The following is a 25,394-nucleotide window of genomic DNA, read 5'->3' as shown; positions in this document are numbered from 1 at the left end:
CCAGAAACCGAAAGTTAAAAATTTACTTTCGGCCGAAATCAAAACCAAACCGAAAGTGTAACTATACTTTGGGACCGAGACCGAAACAGTAAGGTATATAACCGAAGTTACCGAACACAAAATTTATGAAATATCATGATGCAATACTACTTTAATAAATAAAAAATCTAGAACTAATCATTCAGAGCATGCAGTAAGAGTCGCTAAATATCAAATCTTTAGGTGTTAGTTACTTAGTAATTATATCCAAACAAACGAATGTTGTAGTTGAGAAACAACAGTTTTTCCGCATTCAGCCAGACAGGCTGCCGTCTGTTGACCGGTCGTATAGCAGACCATGGTTGCGGCTGTAACCTCGCTCCCAAGCTGCTGCTGCTGATGTGTGTACGTGTGTTTGCAGCCTATCGCATCGGATTGCCTAGCGCCGACTGACCGGCGGATAGGCAGAGTGATAGACGTAGCACTAGCGTTATATTCTAAAAATAGATCTTCGGTTGACGAATGACCGAAAGTCAATATCAGTTTCGGCCGAAACCGAAAGTATGCCGAAAGAGGCCATTGGCCAACTTTTGGCGTCGAAACCGAATTTCGGTCGGCCTCTACAGTATTCCCCAAACTATACCAGTCATGGGTTTTTTTGTGCCATATTTTTTGTACCATATTTTTTGTACCATATTGTTTGTAACATAATTTTTGTCCCATATTTTTCGTACCATATTTTGTGTACCATATTTTTTTGAACCATCTTTTTTTATACCATATTTTTTGTACCATATTTTTTGTACCATATTTCCCCACGCTAGTGGGTGCATGTTGGTAAAGAGGGAGCCCACGATCTGGTCAGACATCACTTGCCACTGATGTTAGCCAAACCCAGGTTGGTGGGTTCATTTCACAATATTCTATTCACTGTACCAAAGTAAATACTTATTAAATGTTGAAATTAAAACATATATATTAAGCAGTATATTTTATTTCAATAGATGTGTTCAGATTAGAATGTTTCACAGTTATTAGTGTAAATACAACTAAAATTGCAAATGAGCCATTAAGGTTGTTAAATATTGAAGTCCTTAGTTCCATAAGCCAGTGTTGTATTAAACCACTTGGAAAAAATGTGGTAGAGATATTACCACAATTATGTTCTGGAAATAGAGAGATACTTACCCATACAAACTGCACCAACGTGCATATTAACATTTGGATATTTATTATACGAATTAATTATTATTTTCAACATAGCTGTACGATTCAAATTCCCCATTAGTGCTATATTCTGCAATTTCCATTTTCATGATGCAAAAACATAATAACCATAATTAAATTATACTTAGTACCCATACATGTGCCTAAAAAACTTGAGCTGTTGCATATATAAAAATGCCAAACTGGGCAATTACCTGTCTCCACAAAGGAAACAATTCAACTGATGTGTACCACTGGTGTGCTCATGGAAACAATGGTTTTCAGATCTGAAAAGGAGGGATGAATAAATCTTGAACGGGATTTTGAAATTCCCTGTGCGATGTTTGTCCGGCCAATAGAGACAGGGAGGGGCTTCACTGACTACCCTTATGCTGTGTTCACTGTCATTATCAACATTAAATGGAACATCTAGACTTCAACTAAGTGGATTCTGAAATAAATAAATAGCCCAGAATTAAATCATTCCATTTAAAATGAAATCTATTGACCACACCTGGTATGTAAAAAGACGTGTCATTACATATACAATATAACTCCAAAATGTAATGATCTAGGGAACGTTGTAGCTTTAATCCAATGTTTTGGAACTATTGACCAACATTAATGGTTGGTATGTAATTTTAAAGGAGATTTGTATTATTTAATTTGAAGATCACCAATATGTACTGTATCTATATTGAACCTCTTTCGCATCATATGTAGCCAACCTTGCTAATCGGAGGTGCGAATTATTACACTTTAGATTAATTCTTCATGGCAGTAAAATCTAGTTTTAATAAGATATCACGAACAAAGCCGATTAATTGAGACGGGATAAAAAAAAAACTTCACAATCTGTCTGCATATGTCAGAACTATTTAAATGCTAATGTTTTCACAATTCCTAAGTAACATTTGTCAATAGATAGTCATTGGCATACCAGTATTGAGCATTTTTCTTTTATTTCCTTGCCTTTTCATGCCCTATATTTTATTACAACTTAAACATCACGTTATCACTCTTTCAAAATATAAATTAATGTGTTTTACATACATGCACACTGTCATATGCAGTACCCATTGTCAACATCCGGTAACATCAAAACAGCAATTCCTGCCAAGGGACAACACCAAGTCTTAACCACAATTTTGTCAAATATCATATATTTTTTCTCTAAATTTGTATTCATAAAATAACGTAGTAATGCTTTGGTTTTTTTTAACCAGTCCCCTATTCATGTAACATGTAAAGCATGTACCGATACACGCTGTTTGTATCGTGACCTTTGTGACCATGATTTTAACTATGATCTGTAACGCGTTACATTAGTACTGTTGCAGAATGTCCATAAAATAGAACCAAACAGCTTATTGGGCCCTTCCTGCAGAAAAAAATAAAATCTATCTCTCAGTCTATGATGATAACTACATGCCTTCAAAATGTGTCATGAATCATGACCTTTCATATTTTGCTCCTTTCGATCTAAATATAATGAATCTTACAAACTTATTTTTTGTATGTTGAATTAAATAATTTGCCCTAAATCTCGATTTAGAAAATCACGTTTTTGTAGGATAAATGTGGGAACTTTTATAAAATACCAGGGTTCAAATGTCTAATAACTGAACCTTAAAAACCTAGGTGCCATACGATACATGGATATCCAATCGACAGACAGAGCGAGATAAATGTGCATCCCTGGCGAGTAAGATTTGAATTGACATTTGGCATTCAACTGATAATACCTGCTGCACCTACTGCAACACAGCCCAGCTTACTCGTGTGCGTTCCCCCCAAGGACTACATTGGCACCACAATGTGTGTGTGAGGCTGTGGACGAGGAGTGTAAGACGAGGTGGACTCGGCTTCTGATAGATTTGTTTACAAATGGTGTCCGAGCAGTAATTTAAGAGAGTACGCTTGCAGTTACATTTTTACAAATAAAAACAGACAGAATGCACACTCTTGCCTTCCCCCCCCCCCCCAGGCCTATAAACACCCAACCATGCGCACATTGTACGATGACAACTATAAGTAATTGCTATTGTGGATCTTTGGTGTAAATGTACTCCTATATTGTGCGCTCATTGACGCTGACAGGCTCAACCATTGGACGAGGAAGTGTGATTTCGCGAATTATTCCGAAATTAGCACCTCCCGAGTGAAAATGTAACATTGGACGACACGGCAACAGAACGATCCTCGCCAGGGTGGGTCTCGGCGTTTATGTGCCGGGTGGGGACGGAGTCGCCAAAAATAAATTCACTAATTACGATTTTCACTTCCGTTTATTAGGGACCCCGGGGTCCCGCCATAAGGTTCATATATCTGCAGCAACCACGATCTTAATGAATACCCTTCCACATTATCAAGCATCTCCCAGAAGCCTCGTTTAAGACAAAATTGCTGCTTGTCGCATTGCGTTCTTCTGTTTGTGCTGGGGTTTTTGTTGTTGTTATTATTTCTGCTCAACCATGGCCAGAACAAAGTCTGCTATTCAAGGTTTTCCCAGAATATATATAATGGAAATAATATTACTAAATTTTAAGATGATCAGATAACCTTAATTACAAATGCACAGAGCAAAGGTGGTCACGAATCATCATTGGAGAATACATAGTACCATATACACAGTACAATATACATAGTACCATATACACAGTACAATATACATAGTACCATATACATAGTACAATATACATAGTACCATATACACAGTACAATATACATAGTACCATATACATAGTACAATATACATAGTACCATATACACAGTACAATATGCATAGTACCATATACATAGTACAATATACATAGTACCATATACACAGTACAATATACATAGTACCATATACATAGTACCATATACACAGTACAATATACATAGTACCATATACATAGTACAATATACATAGTACCATATACACAGTACAATATACATAGTACCATATACATAGTACCATATACATAGTACCATATACACAGTACAATATACATAGTACCATATACACAGTACAATATACATAGTACCATATACATAGTACAATATACATAGTACCATATACACAGTACAATATACATAGTACCATATACACAGTACAATATACATAGTACCATATACACAGTACAATATACACAGTACCATATACATAGTACAATATACATAGTACCATATACACAGTACAATATACATAGTACCATATACATAGTACAATATACATAGTACCATATACATAGTACAATATACATAGTACCATATACACAGTACAATATACATAGTACCATATACATAGTACAATATACATATTACCATATACATAGTACCATATACACAGTACAATATACATAGTGCCATATACACAGTACAATATACATAGTACAATATACATAGTACCATATACATAGTACCATATACACAGGACAATATACATAGTACCATATATAGTACCATATACACAGTACAATATACATAGTACCATATACATAGTACCATATACACATAACAATATACATAGTACCATATACATAGCACAATATACATAGTACCATATACATAGTACCATATACACAGTACAATATACATAGTACCATATACATAGTACCATATACACAGTACAATATACATAGTACCATATACATAGTACCATATACACAATACAATATACATAGTACCATATACATAGTACCATATACACAGTACAATATACACAGTACAATATACATAGTACCATATACACAGTACAATATACATAGTACCATATATACACAGTACAATATACATCGTACCATATACAGTACAATATACATAGTACCATATACACAGTAAAATATACATAGTACCATATTCACAGTACCATATACAGAGTACAATATACATAGTACCATATACATAGTACCATATACACAGTACAATATACATAGTACCATATACATAGTACCATATACACAGTACAATATACATAGTACTATATACACAGTACAATATACATAGTACCATATACATAGTACCATATAAACAGTACAATATACATAGTACCATATACATAGTACCATATACACAGTACAATATACATAGTACCATATACATAGTACCATAAACACAGTACAATATACACAGTACAATATACATAGTACCATATACACAGTACAATATACAGTACAATATACATAGTACCATATACATAGTACCATATACATAGTACCATATACAGTACAGTATACATAGTACCATATACATAGTACCATATACACAGTACAATATACATAGTACCATATACACCGTACAATATACATAGTACCATATACACAGTACAATATACACAGTACCATATACATAGTACAATATACATAGTACCATATACATAGTACAATATACATAGTACCATATACACAGTACAATATACATAGTACCATATACATAGTACAATATACATATTACCATATACATAGTACCATATACACAGTACAATATACATAGTGCCATATACACAGTACAATATACATAGTACAATATACATAGTACCATATACATAGTACCATATACACAGTACAATATACATAGTACCATATACATAGTACCATATACACAGAACAATATACATAGTACCATATACATAGCACAATATACATAGTACCATATACATAGTACCATATACACAGTACAATATACATAGTACCATATACATAGTACCATATACACAGTACAATATACATAGTACCATATACATAGTACCATATACACAATACAATATACATAGTACCATATACATAGTACCATATACAGAGTACAATATACACAGTACAATATACATAGTACCATATACACAGTACAATATACATAGTACCATATACACAGTACAATATACATCGTACCATATACAGTACAATATACAGTACAATATACATAGTACCATATACACAGTAAAATATACATAGTACCATATACACAGTACCATATACAGAGTACAATATACATAGTACCATATACATAGTACCATATACACAGTACAATATACATAGTACCATATACATAGTACCATATACACAGTACAATATACATAGTACTATATACACAGTACAATATACATAGTACCATATACATAGTACCATATACACAGTACAATATACATAGTACCATATACATAGTACCATATACACAGTACAATATACATAGTACCATATACATAGTACAATATACATAGTACCATATACACAGTACAATATACATAGTACCATATACATAGTACAATATACATAGTACCATATACATAGTACCATATACACAGTACCATATACACAGTACAATATACATAGTACCATATACATAGTACCATATACATAGTACCATATACACAGTACAATATACATAGTACCATATACACAGTACAATATACATAGTACCATATACATAGTACAATATACATAGTACCATATACACAGTACAATATACATAGTACCATATACACAGTACAATATACATAGTACCATATACACAGTACAATATACACAGTACCATATACATAGTACAATATACAAAGTACAATATACAGTACAATATACAGTACCATATACATAGTACAATATACAGTACAATGTACAGTATCATATGCAGTACCATATACAGTACAATGTACAATCATGCTAATGAACACAGACAAACAGAGTGCATTGTTGCAAAATATCCAAACACTGCAGTTATTCAACATGGTTTAAAGTAAGAATCTAATTAAAGTGACTTAATTGAAACAGTTTAAGCAAACTGTGTTTTGGAGATAATTGTTTTAATTATGGCAAGTGTTCATCAGGCTCACAGTGGTGGCAGTTGAAATGTTTATGGCAGTAAAATCACAATATGTTTACACCTTTCAATCAAACTTGTTTAATAAAAAAAATTACATTTGATTCGTACTCAGTATGGAAGAAAGCAGTAATGTAAGACGGCAGTTTCAGACAATTCCAGTCACGTAATGGCTTTATACAGAACCTTTTTTTGACACTGCTTTGAATCTACTAGTTAGAATCAGAATATTGATTTATGCTGCAGGAATCCGATGACCTATACAGCTCTTTATCACAGATTCCCAGTAGGGGCAGGTCAGAATGATACTACAACAACTAACAATACAAAACCAAGATCGGAGTATAAATATATTTTTTTAAAGGTAAGCAAATCACAATGTTTTTAAAATTAAACCAAACAAAAAAATATATTTTACCAGGCAAAGCTAATTCAGGCAAGCTATTAGCTTATCTTTCAGAAGCGACCTGGCCACAAATAACAAATGTCCTGCTGCAGGTGGTAAGTGGAATTCAGCTGCCTCCGCTTTAATTGTAGTTTTATTCTTATAATGAGTGTTGTCGGCTTCTGTAACATCTGCCTGAAGGGACACCACCGCTGGAGGTGCCACACGAGGCTTGCAGTGTATGCAGATTTCGCATTGACCGTGCTGGCTGCGTTTCTCGACGTGTTTCACTCCCCCCACCTCTCCCTCGATGTCAGCACAAATTGACACACCTGCCTGACCGTTCGCCGCAGCTGTACCCATCATGATAACTAAATAAAATATAAAAAGCCAGCTAAGTGTGGCCTCTGTGTGAACTGTGTGTTTGCAGTGGACGCCCTCTTAACGAGCACCCCTGGTAACGACTAATCGCTTCACGACGGGCCTCCATAGAGCCCAAAATGTAGCGTATAGTAGTGTAGTGTATAGTGTAGTGTATAGTAGTGTAGTGTATACTAGTGTAGAGTAGAACCCCTCTTAACGAGCACCCCTGTTAACGACTAATCGTTTCACGACGGGCCTCCATAGAGCCCAATATGTAGTGTATAGTAGTGTATAGTGTAGTGTATATTAGTGTATAGTAATGTAGTGTATAGTAGTGTAGTATATACTAGCGTAGAGTAGAACCCCTCTTAACGACCACCCCTGTTAACGACTAATCGCTTAACGACGGGCCTCCATAGAGCCCAATATGTAGTGTATAGTAGTGTATAGTGTAGTGTATATTAGTGTATAGTGTTGTAGTGTATAGTAGTGTAGTGTATAGTGGTGTAGAGTAGAACCCCTTTTAACGAGCACCCCTGGTAACGACTAATCGGTTCAGGACGGGCCTCTATTGAGCCCAATATGTAGTCTATAGTAGTGTATAGTGTATATTAGTGTAGTGTATAGTGTAGTGTATATAAGTGTAGTGTATAGTAGTGTTTAGTGTAATGTATAGTAGTGTAGTGCCTCTATTGAGCCCAATGTGTTCGCTTACCGACCATTCCCCTGTTAACGACGGGCTGTTGTCGGTACAGTAAATATTAATTAACGCATTTGTAGTGTCAACGATTCAGAGACAGAGTTTATAGGAGGCACCTTCTTTATTAAAAACATCCATGGTCTCGTCCACACACTCTCCATGTAGCTTAGCCTAGCCTGCACACAACACTCGCCATCTAACACTGACGGCGCTGACTGAGATAGCCAACTGCTCTCCTTCGTAGCGCAACATCTAGCGGAGACGGCAGCGAAAGACGGTGACGAGGCGACAGCGACTCCCCGAACCGGCAGCCCCGAGCTCCCGCTCTTTGGCTCCTTTATGCTCCCAGCGCGGCCTGGCTCCGCCCTGACCGCGCCTCCCTTCTCGAACCCGCTAGCAGGTTCCAGGGGCCTCCAGATGGGGTCTTCCGTGACCCTTGCCCCAGTTCCTCTGCTCTGCCCACACGCACCGTGCTCACGCCCTCACCGGCGTGTGCGGTGTCTGTCCACCACAGTTACCTCTGCTGTCCACCAGCCGGCGCTATTACACTACACATTTAATAACCATGTTTCTTTTAATATTATGTGCTTATAATATTGTTAGTATCTTTATGTGTTAATGTCCATTGTTTAAATATTATAAAGTACGTTTTTGGGAGGAAAAGGGTAACTTTCGCTGCTATCGGAACAAATTAAACCTTTAACATGTATTTGCTATTCTCGCTTAACGACTAAATCACTTAACGGCCGGTTTCGTGGAAATAATTACCGTCGTTAAAAGGAGTTCTACTTGTGGTTGCAAACATCCATTCTAGTATGGACCAGCTTAACGGCTGGCTATTGCCACCAGCACGGTACATGTTTCTGTAGAGAAAAGGCAACTACTGGCAGCCGGGCATATCGCTTGCTATAAGCTGCGCTGTGAAAAAAAAGGAAGGCATTTTCAGAATGTGAAGTTGAAGTAGCAAGCGGGGGGGGGGGGGGGGGGGCAGCTTAAGGATGTTTATACTCGCCACCACACTGTGTGCGCACAGCAGTCACATTGACCATTTAACTGGCGAAGCTACGTGGCACCTTGCATTGGGCTGCGATTTTGGCCAACAACAGCGCGGATCAATGCATGTTGTGTATACAAAAAAGGGCTTGCTGGTGGTGGTGGTGATCAGCTGCCAAGCTCACGGAGAACACTCAAGTTCATTTCCTTAAAGGAATCCCAGTTTTAGTTTGAGGTTTGGAAATGGCTTCTTAATTTGCTTGATGGTACCGGGTACACGTAATGCAACAATCTGGATAAGTGGGTCGCCCCTACTACTCTTGCTTGGTGTAGACATTGGAGTTATTACTTAATATCCCTTCTGTGCCGGGGGGGGGGGGGGTATGCGTCTTTGTCTTTTTAGAAGTCATTACGGACATTGAGAGCTATATAGTCATACATAAAAGTGGAACTTGTTACCCGACTTGCAGAGCCACACTGCAACCAGCAATGTTATCATTGCCCACTTGGGAGAGAACATATTCTTGTCTCGTAAATAATAAAAAAGCGGCGCTCATGTGGGCACGAGTCACGTAATAAGTGTGCCAAATTAACCATAAAATTTCACAACCGATTTGATGACTGAGCGACCAGACACAAGCATCATCTATAGGTGCTCACGTTATACACGCACAGTTCACGCGAATGAGAGTCTATTACAGCACTTTAAACTCATTTACGTCTTGTGTATGTAAATAGTTAAGTTGGTCCAGTGAGTCACTCGAGGATCCAAATGCATTACAATATCAAGACAAATCCGTCCTTGTTCCGAATCGCGGCCGAGGATCATGGCAATGCATCGCATTATGAGGGCGGCGAATCGTTACAGACCTAATCGTGATCAATGTTGTACGTATATATGGAGTATACAGAAAAAAATGTTAATGCAGCACTGTTGTACATACTGCACAAATATATGACCACTCCTGGGAGCCACTTTCATTATGCAGTTCATGACATGGCAAGTAATGTTTGCGTGCTATATAGGCTAGTATATATGCACACAGTGTACTGCACATAACCATTGTAAATAAAACTGCTTCCGCAACGATCACGCAGATATTTACACAAAACAAATAATTTTGCAATTTCTACCCAAAATTCGCTTAATGTAGTTTGAATTCACTCCGAATGCGGTGATGCGGTTAGACGTGGGACAACATTGTGTGTGCTGTGTGTGTACTGTGTGCGTACTGTGTGTGTGTGCTGTGTGTATGGTGTGTGTGTGCTGTATGCGTGCTGTGTGTATGGTGTGTGTATGGTGTGTGTGCTGTGTGTGTGCTGTGTGCGTGCTGTGTGTGCTGTGTGTATGGTGTGTGTGTGCTGTATGCGTGCTGTGTGTGTGCTGTGTGAGCTCGGCAGGCAGCTGTCTCGTGTGGTTTAGCTTTGTGCGCCCTTTTTTAATGCATCTCGTACCTCATAAAGCGAGGGGAGCCTGTACTGGAAGGCTATCATCACTCTTCCACACATTTGATAAACCATTTCAGGTCTTAATTGATTGTTCACGCTTATGGTGGCTTTCAGACAGCATACATTAATTTTTCGTCTCCCCCCTCCTCTTTTCCGAACATAGATGGACTCGTCCATCTCAACAAACTGTCAAATCGCTCTCCGTGGTGCTAACGTTAAAAAATAAATAAATAGATACAAGCCGCCACTTCTTTCAAATGTTCTTGCCGTTGGTTTTCACACCTGATGATGACTGCTTGTGTTGCAGTCGAAACGTCGTGAGAATTGTATTGTTTTATATATATTTTAATATTTTATTGTTTCCCTTCAACGTGACTTTACCGAAAGAACCAAGAATATGAATCACTGCAGTCACGAAAGCTTTAAATCAAAATTTAAAAATCCTCCCACCGTTATCCAACCAACCTCTAGTAAAACTAAGCCAACGTTTCGGGTCCCAATCAACACATGGGCATCATATTCTTGCCAAAATTGGATTGCACTTAATATCAGCTCAAAAATTAGATCCAAACTATATACAGCTCATAATTCTAAATTTTAATATTATTCAAATAATGTTAATCAAACAGAGTATTATAACGCGATTTATTCCACAGAACTGTGATATAGTATATTTAAGTTACGTAGGTTTTTCTGTCGCAATGTTTTTCAGTCACAAAATACACCCAAAAGTAATTTCTGTTTCGGGCCCCAATAGGCTGGCACCACCATTGCCAGACACACTCGATTCCACTTACCTAAATAGGTTCTGGCCAAATAACCCCTCGATCCCTTCGGTATCTCTCTTACGTTAGAGAATCATGACTTCCCACAATGACATAGAATGAAGTCTTAAGAACCCCAATCCAAAGCAACAAGTATTTCCGCTTCAAGACGGTGCAACTTGTGTACGTGTTATTACTATTATCACGTACTATATTCTAAAATGAACACTTTATCCAGTGCCAATGCAATAAGTACAAAGGCAAAGGTGCGGCGCTGCACTTTCTTGCTCTTGCCACTGCTGGCGGAAACGGCTTCCGCGAGAGAGACAGCTGTGGAGGGCATTTGGCCAGATGTCTTAGAATAAGCGGGGGTAACCCCAATGCCGCTCTATGGTAACACAAATCCCACATCCTGATATGAAACTTGGGCCCAGCATGGCATGGGACTCGCACTCAATCAGCATGTATGTATGTATGTTGAACTTATTTTGTACCGTGCAGAGCCAACTGCGATACTCATATTGAGATGCATTCTTATTGAGAAGCTTTATATGTTCAAATGATATCTGTTTTTTTTTATACAAAATTTAACAACATAAATGCATGACTTGAATGTGATACTGCATTTTACAACAAAAAAACTTTGAATCCTGATTTAGATTTTTATTTTTACGTTATCAGCATCACGAATGTGAGAGAGTCACCATCTGGATTTATAGTTTTGAGTCACATCACCACCCATGCAGCTGCCATTCATTGTTAAAGATGGGTCAATGCCCAACCATACACATCTTCCTGTGCCCTGGAAACCCTAAGGATGCCTCTGCAGAGGCAACGTGATTGCATTTTCATACGTTGAAGTCCTTCCGTTCTTTTGAATGACGTTTACATGTTTATAAATTTATGGAGCAGATTTATAATGCAGTTGAGTGGAAAATATAAAAATATATCATGGTGTATAGATAGCTGTCAAAACATCGATAGAGTTCGCGGATACGAAGTGAGTGAGATCGTTACATAAACAAACGTTACAATAAATAAATACTTAAATAAATTGGAAAATAAACCCATATGATTGTATTTAATACATTTATTGGCAACTGTTACGCATTTATATAACGTCGAAGGTCGATTAATTTTAGCTGTAGGTGGACTATAATAGGCAGCTTTTTGTCGTGAACTTTCAGAAATATAAAAAAGAAATGTATTATGAAATAACCCCGCATCGGTCTTCTCTCAGAGACTCTTCAGCCTAATTTGCAATTATAGTCATGGGGCTGATGGCTCGATTCTCCCGTATTTGTGTCATCTTCACGCTGAAAAGATATTGAAGGCGCATTTGCAGGGCGCCTATACCTTAGAGGTCACGCAACCAGGCCAGCCGCTGAGGGGGTTAGATCCAAAGGGGCTATGCATGTTTTCGGTAGAAACCACACCTACGCTTTTCCAAACACATCAATTTAAAAACATCTTTTATCCAGCAGTTTTAATTAGAAATGCACATTGTCAGCCTAATGTGTGTTGTGTCAAATCGTTACAAGTATTTGTGCATGCAATTATGTGGTGGTTTGATTTGGAGCTTTCGTGACTGCATGAATTACTCTTTGGTTCTTTCGGTAAAGTCACGTAGAAATAAAAAAATAAATTAAATAATAGCATACGACGTTTCGATTGCAACACAAGCAATCATCATCAAAATTTAGCAATCTTTGGAAGAACGTAATCAACCAGGTAGGGTGTTGACTGTTATGTTAGCCGACTCTCTGTGTTGTATTGCATTATATTTCTAAGTTTACTAGGTTTGTTTTCTCTTTCATTTGTACCTGATGATGATTGCTTGTGTTGCAATCGAAACGTCGTATGCTATTATTATTTTTTTTCTACGTGACTTTACTGAAAGAACCAAAGAGCATGTGGTAGCTGTGAAGTCTTTTGTGTCTAGACTGGTGTAAAGGAGGAAATATGTCAAAAATACTGCGTTAACACTATTATAGCTGTCAAGATAAATGATATGTTATAAATGGTTACATGTTTTCATAACTAATGCTCTACTGTAATTGCATTAATGTGCTACTGTATGTGGGATTGTACTACTTTATTGATGTGCAGAGGCATTGCCAGTTTGCCGATTTCAGTTTAGTTTGGGATTCTAAAGATTGGTCTTGGGTTGATTTGTCGTATAATACATCGTTTGAAGTTTACTTTGTTTAACCAAGTGAGAACTCAAGAGGCCAGAATAGTCTAATTTTCAAGAGCAACCGAGGTCACCAAATTTACAAAAATCAAAATAAAATAATGTAAAGCAACGAAGTAAAGAAATCATAGCAAAAACACTATCACACGAGGAATTGATGTTACAAACATACATCGATGTTAAATAAAATATATACTGCATGTTATAATGCATACACATGTGACGTAAGTACAGGAAACGATGATGCTATGAAAACAATAGAAATATGGCCAAATCATACATACCTATGTTTAACAAAAGTCTGCCTTCTGTCATACACATGGCCCTTAAAAATTGCGAACATGGAGAGTAATATCATGGTTTTTTTCCAATAGCTTTCTTAATGGTGAATAACATAAAAAGAGCCAAACAAATACTTGACATAAATAAGTAAAAATTCATGAAGAAGAAAATGGGATAATATATGACACTTCCTGTCCATAATAACAGTACATTGTTGCGAACCACACATACTCTGAGAATTATAAAAGTATGCACCTACAACCAAACTGAGATCATTAATCAGCTAAAAACCTTCTTGACACAAATGGCACTCGCATTGCCAACTTTTTTCTATCCAGCATTGATCTCTGCAAACGCTTAGCCTTTGCTTTACTTCCAACTGCATCTGCAGCATGATATTAATCGGTAAACAGAGCACTAGAAAATAATAAAAGGCTGCGTAAGCATTGGGCTTTTCCGACAGCATGAAGGGCTATATGTGCTCTAAAGAGGATGTGGAAATGGCTTATGCACTCAGCACCCGTGGATGTGTGTAGTACTGAAATGTCATCTCAAACAAGTAAGGTCATAACTAACATTAGACTACGATTACATTTTCTGGATGACAAATCCAAACAAGTTGTTCTGCCTTCCTAATCCTTCCCCGCCATTACCATCACCAAAAAAGGTCTCCTGAAAATTAGGAATTTGTTGAGGTTATCATATTTTAATGTTTTTCAGATACCACCTTAAAACTATGCTCCAAAGTGATTGAGGCCTGGTGCAAAGAGCCTCATATCAAATCTCACTTGGGCTCTCCCATCTCCCTGCTGCACCTCTGATAAATGGTAGCAGAGTGCACTCATTCTCGTGATATGATGATAAAATTTCAGAAATACGAGGAGTTTTTCTTGAAGATATATTTCACTGATCATCACTGTCAGTCTAAAGAGTTTTAAAATTTATGATAATCTGTTTGAAAAGAAAAAGAAAAAACATATCCCTCTTTTTGCATAGGCAGGTTGTACTTCACAGATTTCTTCCTACGAAAAAGTTAAATTTTCAAAGGATTTTTCCTCCCCAGGTAAAACATTACAATTTGGCTCAGACTGGGCAGAGGCCGCTGTTAATGTTTAATAATTACCCCAGAAATACTGCACATGTCATGTTTATAAGTGAAACTCATCTGTTACATACCCCTGAAAAAGTAATATGATGTATATGACTGCTTTAGCATTCTTTGCACGTCACAAAAAAAATAATCGAAGTTTATTGAAACCTGGATATTTAATTCTATTAAACTTCAGGCGTTCATTTATCCTGATCTGGAAAATGTCCCTTGGCCTTGGGCAAATCGTAGCAAAAGGTCACCCAGACTTGTTTCCTTGGGTCTTTTGGGAGATGTAGGGACAAACACAGTTTATCGCAGTTTAACACGTAGCAGGCCTTCGCGACAAATATCATCCATAATATAAAGTTTTTTTTGGGTTAGATCGCATGAATATGTGTCGTTAAACCTGACACCACCCGACAGCAAATGAGTAAGTTTTGTCACGTAAACAGAATATGCCAATTCGTTACAAGTACAGCACACCGGTGTGTTGGAGAGCAAATCCACAACATTCGCAATAAGAGTTATGAAGTTTCGCCAGTCACTACAACTAGCGTCATCAGCCGACAGCCAGATTTGTGGAGAAATTCTCCAGTTTATCCCACCCACTGTCCACCTAAGGGAGCCAGCAGAAAATTGATTGTGGTGGTGGGAGCATCAGCCACATTCAGCTTTTGTGATTTTTTTTGTTTAGAAAACTGGCCAGGCCCCACTGGCCCCAATCCTACCGAACTGTTTACTCCCCCTGGGCAGTTGGCCTTAGCTACAGCACGCAAACAAAATAAAGCTCGTATGTCGGCACGAACGGTGAGCCCCATTACAAAAATCTATACGGCCAAGACAATAGCACACAAACACACAACAGACAATTTAGGCCAATTGGACACCAAGGTATTGTAGAATTCATGGAATAAAAAGAAAAATTATTTGCTGTATGAATACGTTATGTGCAATGGAATGTCCTTATTTGGTCACGCGAGATGGCCAATGCCCTCACTCCCACTCACACGCACACGCATGGTCAATTGCAATACATACCACAAGAAGTACTTTGGAAATCATTTATAAATGATGCATCATATATTTATAGATTGTGGGCAGTGGTGTGTGCGGCAGATAAGACGTATAGCAGGAACAGCCCTGCCATTGGCAAACTCACCGTGATGCGTGTGGTGGCGCAATCCATGCAGAATTCGCACGTGGGTGCATGTGCACCTGCGACAGCCGTGGTGTGACTGCAGCAACAGCAATGGTGCGTCTTGGGTCCAAACATTATGTATCGAGGGCAGAAACACATAAATGCCTGGGTAGGGACGTATTCCGTGGCTGTGGACTATTATACAGCCCACACACTTGGCTACGGCGCTCGGAATGCACGCGCTCGCCCGTCCCAGATATACGATTGATCACGGTGCTTAGGATTCTGGTAGCTCTGCCTAACTGCTACACTCGAGCGCACTGCACAGATATAGTCTCACGATGGGACATTTTAGGGGAAGGGATTTGAGCAGGCAGATGGCACAACCCTGACGAACTGTCACAAGCGGCGATACAGCATTTAAAGCAAAATATATAAATATCTGCACTGCGGGATAGATTTTTTTTAGCTCCAGGGTTTTAGATTTCCATTATATAATTGTGTTCATTATGCATTTAAAATATTTTCTATCTTAATGTCCAAAATTCTTTTCCTACAAAAGACCACCGCTGTGTATGAATCATTTAACATACTGATTTATGACCAAAAATGTATATCTTTTTAAATGATATTGGCACGACCAAAATACGAACATAACTCTTACATATTGTTTAACTATTCATGTGGCATTGTCTCGGTGTACACGAAGTGGTGCAGTGTGTGTTCGGAAAATGCCATATCGTGTAGCCATGTATCTTCCGAAGGAAACATCTACACAGCATTTATATGCATGTAAACATGATAGACAGTCTCTGGGGTGCTCCTTGCATCTCCGTGTAAAACCAAGCCCAATGGTATTGACTTCATGCGGAGAAACTCAATAGCAGAGAGTCGGCAGTTTGTACTGTGGTAATTCCCCGCATCCTCGTATAATTACAGCATGCCACATAACCAAGAAGCATCGTACATTTTCACAAACATCCTAAGCGTTCGGTTAATTAATCAGTTTTCTATTTGGAATGCAAAAATGGGCAGGCGAATAACAATGCAATTGCGCACTTAACTTTTCAAAAACGATTGGATGCTTCTGGAATGGAACAGATTGTGCTTGGGTTGCCACCTGCCCGGGTTTCGTATCTGTGTTCAGGTGGCGTAATTGACTCGTACTGAGATCTGGTGGCATTGTGTTGAACTTAATTACAATATAGTGCACGGTTCTGATAGACCGAGACTGACTGAGGAATATGTCTGGGTTTCACTCATTCGGATTTTTTTTTATGCCCATAGAATGTAAAGAGTATTTGACAATATTACTTAGGTACATACATGTTGATATATTTCATGTACACACTGACAGACTCTACTATAAATAATATTATCATCTTCATCATTACAATCCCCACCACCTCGGTAGCAATTTAGATATGCAGATCAGAGAGTGGTTAAATTCAAAAGCAGTCGGCTTAATAAGCTCTGTTGTGCATTAATTGGTGACGGAAGTGTCACCATCAAACGCCATCCATGAAAACTTCTAATTTGGAAGGGGTGGGAGGATTGTGGTGGGAATGTTGGGGAGGTGGAGTGGCATAGTTTAAACCCGGGATTTTGACCGTGCTGGGTCATTGTCCCCCCCCCTCCTCTTACCCTATTATAATAATCTCTTATTACAAATAGCTCTCTTTACAGTCATTTTGCTGTGCTAGTTACACCTTATGACGGGAGCTTGTGTTGCCTCCGAAACGTCGTGATTTGATCAACTTTATTTATTTATTTTACTTTACTTACGTGACTTTACCGAAAGAACCAAAGAGTACCAATAAGCCACTAAGCTGCTTTCAGAAATTGATTCCTTGTTGTCCCATCTCTTACCAACTGAAAGTCAGATTCACTATCACGCTTGGATGGGAATCCAGGTTAAAGTAATTACTGTATAGAACACAATAATCATTTTTCAACTTATTTTGGGCACAATTATATAGAATTGCCTATGCTTGCAATAGATGCTGTCACAGAACCTATAATAAAGTACAAAAAACAGCTTGATCAGGTATTTTTTTTGTGGCTGTGGGAGTTAAACCATTGACTTTGGCCCAGTAGCGAGCATGCTGATCACTGAGATATTCAGCCACCAGATTAATACTTTAATAATTAATACTATAAGTAATGTTCTCTTAAACCTGTGCACTTAAAATATTAGAGACCTTGAAGTGATAGTTTAGTGAAACATCATCACCACCACCATCACCAGCCACGATCTATCCACTGCTGGATGAAGGCCTTCCCAAGCTGTCATCGTATCTCGTGATCCCGAGAGGCAACAATCCGAACAACCCCTGCACACCTGAAGTCATTGTATCACTCCATCTCTGTCTGCAATGGACATCCTCCACGGTATGTTCCCTCATTTGCCTGCCATTCCATGATTAGTCTTAACCACTGGCCATCACCTCTTCTGATGATTTGGCCTACCTGAGCCCACTTACTTTTCATAAGTCAAAATTACGTCTCTAAATTGTATTTTTACTCTAACCCACGTGTTCCTTTTCCTGTGTCTCCATGAACTAAAATTCCAGCATGTGTCTCTCTGCTTCTTTGTGCACTCTTAGTTATTGTTTATTTACTTTCCTTGTGGGTGTCAATGTTCCTGATCGATTTCTCAGGCAATGTAGACTGGTGTAAACGTTCTTGTTTAGGATGTTGATTTTGATTATTAGGTTTTTTTATTCCAAAAAACCTCCACACCCGACCTTCCCCTTAATTTTTGTTGATGTCAATCCACCTTCCATAACTGCCAGTAAGTATACTGGCTCTGATGTGTGAAACATATTGTGCGGTAAACATATGCACACGTTTTAGTGTGCCACTTGAAATGTGAGTTTGTTATTCTCACGATTGTGCCTCCTGGTTTTATTAATTTGCCTGTTAAAGTGAAGCACTGTGAGTTGAAAGAAAATCCCTCAATATTTACCGCTTGTTCAACGAAGATGGAAAAATGCTTGACAGTCAATATATGTAGAGTCATAGCAGAGGCACCGGCGCAGAGAGAGACCCCGTAAACATAAGCAGCTTTGAAGAACATTCTCAGCTGTTGACTTTTGCATTCAGTGGAGGGTGCAATCCCAGAAAATTGAAGCTTCACTTTGCCATATGCTGCATATTGAGTGGCACCCTAATATAACATTCCATATTTCGTGCAAAACTACTCATCAGATTAGGCCACACTATGCATTTAACCGCATATTTGAATTATCCACGTTATAAATCAAAGGATGTGGTATTTAACATGTACACACTCACATGTGTGCATACTGATCGGGGGACATTTTACCAATTTATCTTAACAAAAAAAAACACTAAAAATTACGCGCGTTCTCTCGTATGAGCAAGTGTCCAATCTGTGCTCTTAGTCAAGGGCGTTAACCTCAATTATATAAATTGTTGAAATAGGCAATTGAAAAACCACTGCCATCACGTTGCCACTCTGCGGTTGGAATGTTGATATATCCCTTCCGTGGAACACTGCCATGTGCAGGACGCTGCAAGTGCTCTATATGTAAGAAGCAGAGACCAGACAGCCATGTATTGCAGCAGCACGTTGTGCAGGGTTAGCCACTCCCCGTTGGACTGGATTACGTTCAGAATGTTCTCATAGAGCGACACCGAGAAGGATCAAGTACCGTTTTGTTCAATTTCTGTCCAGGTATTTCCAAGTGTGCATATTAAGCGTCCATCAGCAGAGCTTATGGTTTCATTACCGGCCGTTCGCTACCTTCCGTATCCTTTCCAACCAGGGCTTCGAACAACCCAGCCATAACCTTACAGCTCCTTCTTCCCCTTCATCGTATTTATCCCAAAACGTAATTTTCCCGACCTCACATAATCAGCCCAGGATACCTTTACATTTCACGCCCTTCGCCTCTATGTGAAGAGACTGCATCCGCGTGCAGTCTCTGGAGTGACATTTCCGCCTAATTCCACATAATCAGATCCAAAGTCAGTCAAACATAGCAGGGTTAACACCCAATTGGTTTGTCTATCCCGTAATGCAATTTTATTGGTTACATGGCCCATAAATGAAGATATACATGAGTCTAGCCCAGTGAACGCTTGGTTGAGCTTTTGCGTGTAATATTTTTCCGTCCATCCAGCGGTAACTGGACACACCGCAGAAAAGTGAACTGGTAAATCGCCAGTGGTAGGGTGATGTGTACTTGCATATTGTCCTACACGTGTAGGACAATATGCTCCCCACTTGCAGTACATCGTATGAAGTGCTGACTCCTACTTTTTACAACACATAAGTGGCACAGGATTATACACGGTCACACGCACACACAGACTCACATCACTTTTAGCTCCCCCCCCCCCATATGAAATAGAAATATGACTATTAAATTTTCTATAAAATAACATGCAATGTCAGAATTCTGAATGACATTATCACCCATTGCATCACAATACAACACCTATGGAAAACAGGGTATGTATGGCTGTGTCTGTATTCATATGCAGCGGTATAGCATGAGAATGATGCACAATGCACATTGCAATTGAAATTCCAATGTTAAAGAACACAAGATACGAATAAACACAAACTGGATTGGAAAATAATGTAATACTCACAATAAATGTAAGTTACAACTCGTTTAAAATAATTCAGAGGCAGGGTGGAAAAAAAATGTACCAATAAAAATCATAATTTTCATACACAGCTTTGTTATTCGCTACTAAATTGCTCAGATGCACGGTTAACAGCCGGGGTGTAAATAACTAATTGAACATATTCTTTGGTTCTTTCGGTAAAGTCACGTAGATAGAAAATAAAAAATAAAACATTTTTTTTACATAAAAAAACCAAAAACTCACGACGTTTCGATTGCAACACAAGCGGTCGTCATCAGGCGGAGTCGTAAAAATATACAAATATTACATAGAAAACAGGGGGGACATAGACACAGAGTAGGGAGAGAGGGGGTAGAGAGAGAGGGGGCAGAGAGAGAGAGGGAAGGAGTAAGAAGGGGGAGAGAAGAGCGTGAAGTCTTTTGTGAAATCTTTCATTTAAAAAAGCGGGGGGGGGGGGACATATAAAGCAAAGTATTGAAAAACAAAAACAACAAAACTAAATGATGAACCAAGCAAAGTGCCGACTACCCCGAGCATCTGCTTATTTCCTCTGATCGTAAAAAAAAAGAGAGAAAAGGGGGGCGAGCCTCCAACTGCGACTGTTTATAAAGGTCTGAAATGGGCGCAGCCCAAAGTGTCAGTAGGAGTGGGATAGGTGCCGCGGGGCAGCGTGAAAGGGGGGAGAGAGGAGGGGCAGAGACAGGGAGAGAGAGGGGGTAGTGATAGGGGGAGAGAGAGGGGGTAGTGATAGGGGGAAGAGAGAGGGGGTAGTGATAGGGGGAAGAGAGAGGGGGTAGTGATAGGGGGAAGAGAGAGGGGTAGTGATAGGGGGAGAGAGAGGGGGTAGTGATAGGGGAAGAGAGAGGGGGTAGTGATAGGGGAAGAGAGAGGGGGTAGTGATAGGGGGAAGAGAGAGGGGTAGTGATAGGGGGAGAGAGAGGGGGTAGTGATAGGGGAAGAGAGAGGGGGTAGTGATAGGGGGAAGAGAGAGGGGTAGTGATAGGGGGAGAGAGAGGGGGTAGTGATAGGGGAAGAGAGAGGGGGTAGTGATAGGGGGAAGAGAGAGGGGTAGTGATAGGGGGAGAGAGAGGGGGTAGTGATAGGGGAAGAGAGAGGGGGTAGTGATAGGGGGAAGAGAGAGGGGGTAGTGATAGGGGGAGAGAGAGGGGGTAGTGATAGGGGGAGAGAGAGGGTAGTGATAGGGGGAGAGAGAGGGGGTAGTGATATGGGGGGAGAGAGAGGGGGTAGTGATAGGGGGAGAGAGAGGGGGTAGTGATAGGGGGAAGAGAGAGGGGGCAGATATAGGTGGAGAGAGAGGGGGCAGATATAGGTGGAGAGAGAGGGGGTAGTGATAGTGGGAAGAGAGAGGGGGCAGATATAGGTGGAGAGAGAGGGGGTAGTGATAGTGGGAAGAGAGAGGGGGCAGATATAGGTGGAGAGAGAGGGGGTAGTGATAGGGGAAGAGAGAGGGGGCAGATATAGGGGAGATAGGGGGGGGAGACAGGGAGAGAGAGGGGGTAGTGATAGGGGGAAGAGAGAGGGGGCAGATATAGGTGGAGAGAGAGGGGGAGAGACAGGGAGAGAGAAGGGGCAGATATAGGGGAGATCGGGGGGGGGGGGGGGGGGAGACAGGGGGAGAGAGAGGGTAGTGATAGGGGGAGAGAGAGGGGGTAGAGATATGGGGGGAGAGAGGGGGGGGTAGGGATAGGGGAGAGAGAAGGGGGGTAGAGATGGGGGGAGAGAGAGGGGAGGTAGAGATGGGGGGGGGAGAGAAGGGGTAGAGATAGGGAGAGAGAGGGGAGGAGAGATAGGGGGAGAGAGGAGGGTAGAGATAGGGGGAGAGAGAGGGGGTAGAGGTGGGGGGCATTGCACCTCGCTCCACACATCCACACTGCTGACCGTGGAGGTTGACAAGAAAATACAAATCAAGTCATGACCCAAAGTGGTTGATGACATCTTTCCAGTGATTGCTGGGTTATAACAGTCTTCTCCGTTGAAATTGTGTCTGTCTATATATGTGGATGGCTTCATGAACGAATCTTTGTTGATAGCCAGTAGGCTTGCAAAGTACCATCGTTTTAGAGAAATAAATTTCGTGTAAGCCAGCCGCATTAAAATAATGATCAGCTACGGCAGAAGTATTGGTCCTACCGTGTTTCAAATCTGCCTTATGTTCACAACACGGTCCGAGACATGTCGCTTAGCTTCCCCAATGTAACTTGTTGCCGCAGATACGGCTTAGTTTGTAGACACCGGGATATTGCATGTCAGAAATCTTGTCCTTCACAGATGGGATCAGATTACCAGTCTGATGTGACTTTAACAAAATAACCAAATAATATGAATTCCTGCAGTTACGGAAGTTGAAAATCTAAATTTGACTAATTTAAAATGTTATTTTGGAAATGGTTATTCTATATCAAACCGTGGTGTTACTTATTAAGTCGCTCTGACAGAAATACAGATTTCAAAAGGGCTCATACGCACTAAACTTCTTATTTATTACGATTAATAAAGGAGTGTCTAATATCCTGGCTAATGAGCAACCATAATGATCGGCAAAGAGACATCTGAAGAATAGTTCTGTATATCTAATTACTACATGCAGTCCTCCCGACATTGCATGGCACAATAACAGCTCGCCAAATGGTATCCAATATATGTACATCAAGGAAAGTTATAGCCAATTATATATGGCCTTCATAATAAGACTGTGGCTTGCATGGGTCTTTAAGTAGATAAATAGGGAAATGTCCATGAATTCCGTTGCACTTGCATCTGCATTAATACTGTAATTACATGTCAAACCCCGGTGGTTTAATAGAGAAATACAAATTATTTTATACCTACGTGACTTTACCGAAAGAACCAAAGAGTAGAGAAATACACATTCAAGGCTATGACTTGATGTCCCTTGACTCGCGGTGTATCCAAGTTATTTTGATTGCTGAGCAACATTTGTAACTTCCGTGTTGAATACATTGGCATCATTTGCTCACAGACAGATGCGGGTTGAGCCCATGGTGTGCTTTAGTTTTCCTTCAGCGGATCGAGGTGCCAGCCCTTGTTGGACGAAGTGGGATGATTCTCCACACTTTCGCCCTCGTTGTGAGCTCCATGCCGATTTTACTATCTGTGGCGTAACCCGTTTATACTGCTGGGTGCATAGAGGCGGCGTGGCGTTTTAAGAAACTTGCACCGCTGTTTCAACTGCCACGCTTAGGAGATCGAACTGTTCGCCACTTATTGGCGGTGACGTCACCACGGCGCTTGTGCCAGGCCATGTGCACGTTGAGGCCACGTGAAGTGTCGAATGCCCGCTGTCAGAGGGTCACGTGGTATACCCAGGTGCCACAGGTCGACTGACTGAGATGACTGAGATGACCGGCTGATGCACCACCTGTACCAACTTGCTAACCGGTGCACAACGGCAGTGTCGCCTCCAACAATGTTGCATGTCATTTAAATGTGCGGTGTGTTAATGAGTGTGATAAAATCATTTAAATAGTCGAACGCATTGAACTAAAATAAAAGCCAGTACCACATGTGCTAGCTGCTCTATTATTGTCGCTTCATCTAAAATTGGAGCATATGTTCTAATTAAAAATAAAACCGGCACACCCGGTATTGCGGTCAAGGCTGTTGAGAACTTTTGTGTGCTTCTTGTGTTCCTCACATTTGAAGTGCACTTATACCATAACGCAGGCCCTCTTAACGCCCAGACATTCGTTATGCAATGAAATAATTAATACTTTGAATAACAAACTGCAATACATTTGATTACCAAAACTCTTCACGTTCATCTAAACTACACTGCTCATGCTGCCACTCGGTTCCTAGCCACTTCACCAACAGTTATCTTGCTTTCAATTGAAAGGTTGTTATTTTATTGTTGCCCTTTTCACCACCCTAAGTGTCTCGATCTCAGTCTCAGCCTATCAATTCCATTGTACATTACTCTTGAACACACACTGCAAACATACAGTTGCAATATATATTTTATTTTATTTCCATTACCCCTACCTCCCAACAAACTTAGCCTTCTCCCCCTTATAAGTTGAATTTCAGAACTCAATATGAGGCTCCACAGTTGAAGGGTCATTTTTGCTGGACTATGGGTATGAGCCCAGTCTTCGAGACATTCATCAAGGGGGAGGCGCTAAACTCATAAATAAAATATCAGGAACATCCCAGGTTCGAGGTGCCCCGTTGTAAAACGAATTGGAGATAAGCGCTGATACTCTAATGAGGATCGTTTATCTTGCGCCATCACCACCCTAGAAATACAAAAGTGCCAAGGGTACAGGAGTGGGGCATGAGCGGCAATGGGCCACTGGCCCGCTGTGCAGTCTTGAGTGCTCAAGTAATCGCTGCTCACAGCCTACCTGTAATCGCCATGGTGGCGGAGTGTTAGCTACCTGGTACACAGGAT

General features: G+C 39.9%; 1 protein-coding gene across 1 annotated transcript in view; it reads right to left on the bottom strand.

Annotated features, from left to right (window-relative positions):
* The window catches only part of THSD7A (thrombospondin type 1 domain containing 7A), a 368,787-nt gene extending 352,002 nt beyond the window's left edge, over window positions 1-16,785 (bottom strand). Inside the window, exon 1 of the mRNA XM_032951145.2 lies at window positions 16,361-16,785. The gene's annotated coding sequence lies outside the window, so the exon portion shown is untranslated. The remainder of the gene's footprint in view (window positions 1-16,360) is intronic.
* Between the last annotated feature and the right edge of the window lie 8,609 nt (window positions 16,786-25,394).

The sequence above is a fragment of the Petromyzon marinus genome, chromosome 10 (assembly GCF_048934315.1).
Source record: "Petromyzon marinus isolate PM22_M1 ecotype Great Lakes invasive population chromosome 10, UKy_Petmar_22M1.pri1.0, whole genome shotgun sequence".
NCBI classification, from domain to species: domain Eukaryota; kingdom Metazoa; phylum Chordata; class Hyperoartia; order Petromyzontiformes; family Petromyzontidae; genus Petromyzon; species Petromyzon marinus.
Note: the sequence above shows the minus strand (reverse complement) of the source record. Positions and strands in the feature narration are given on the sequence as shown.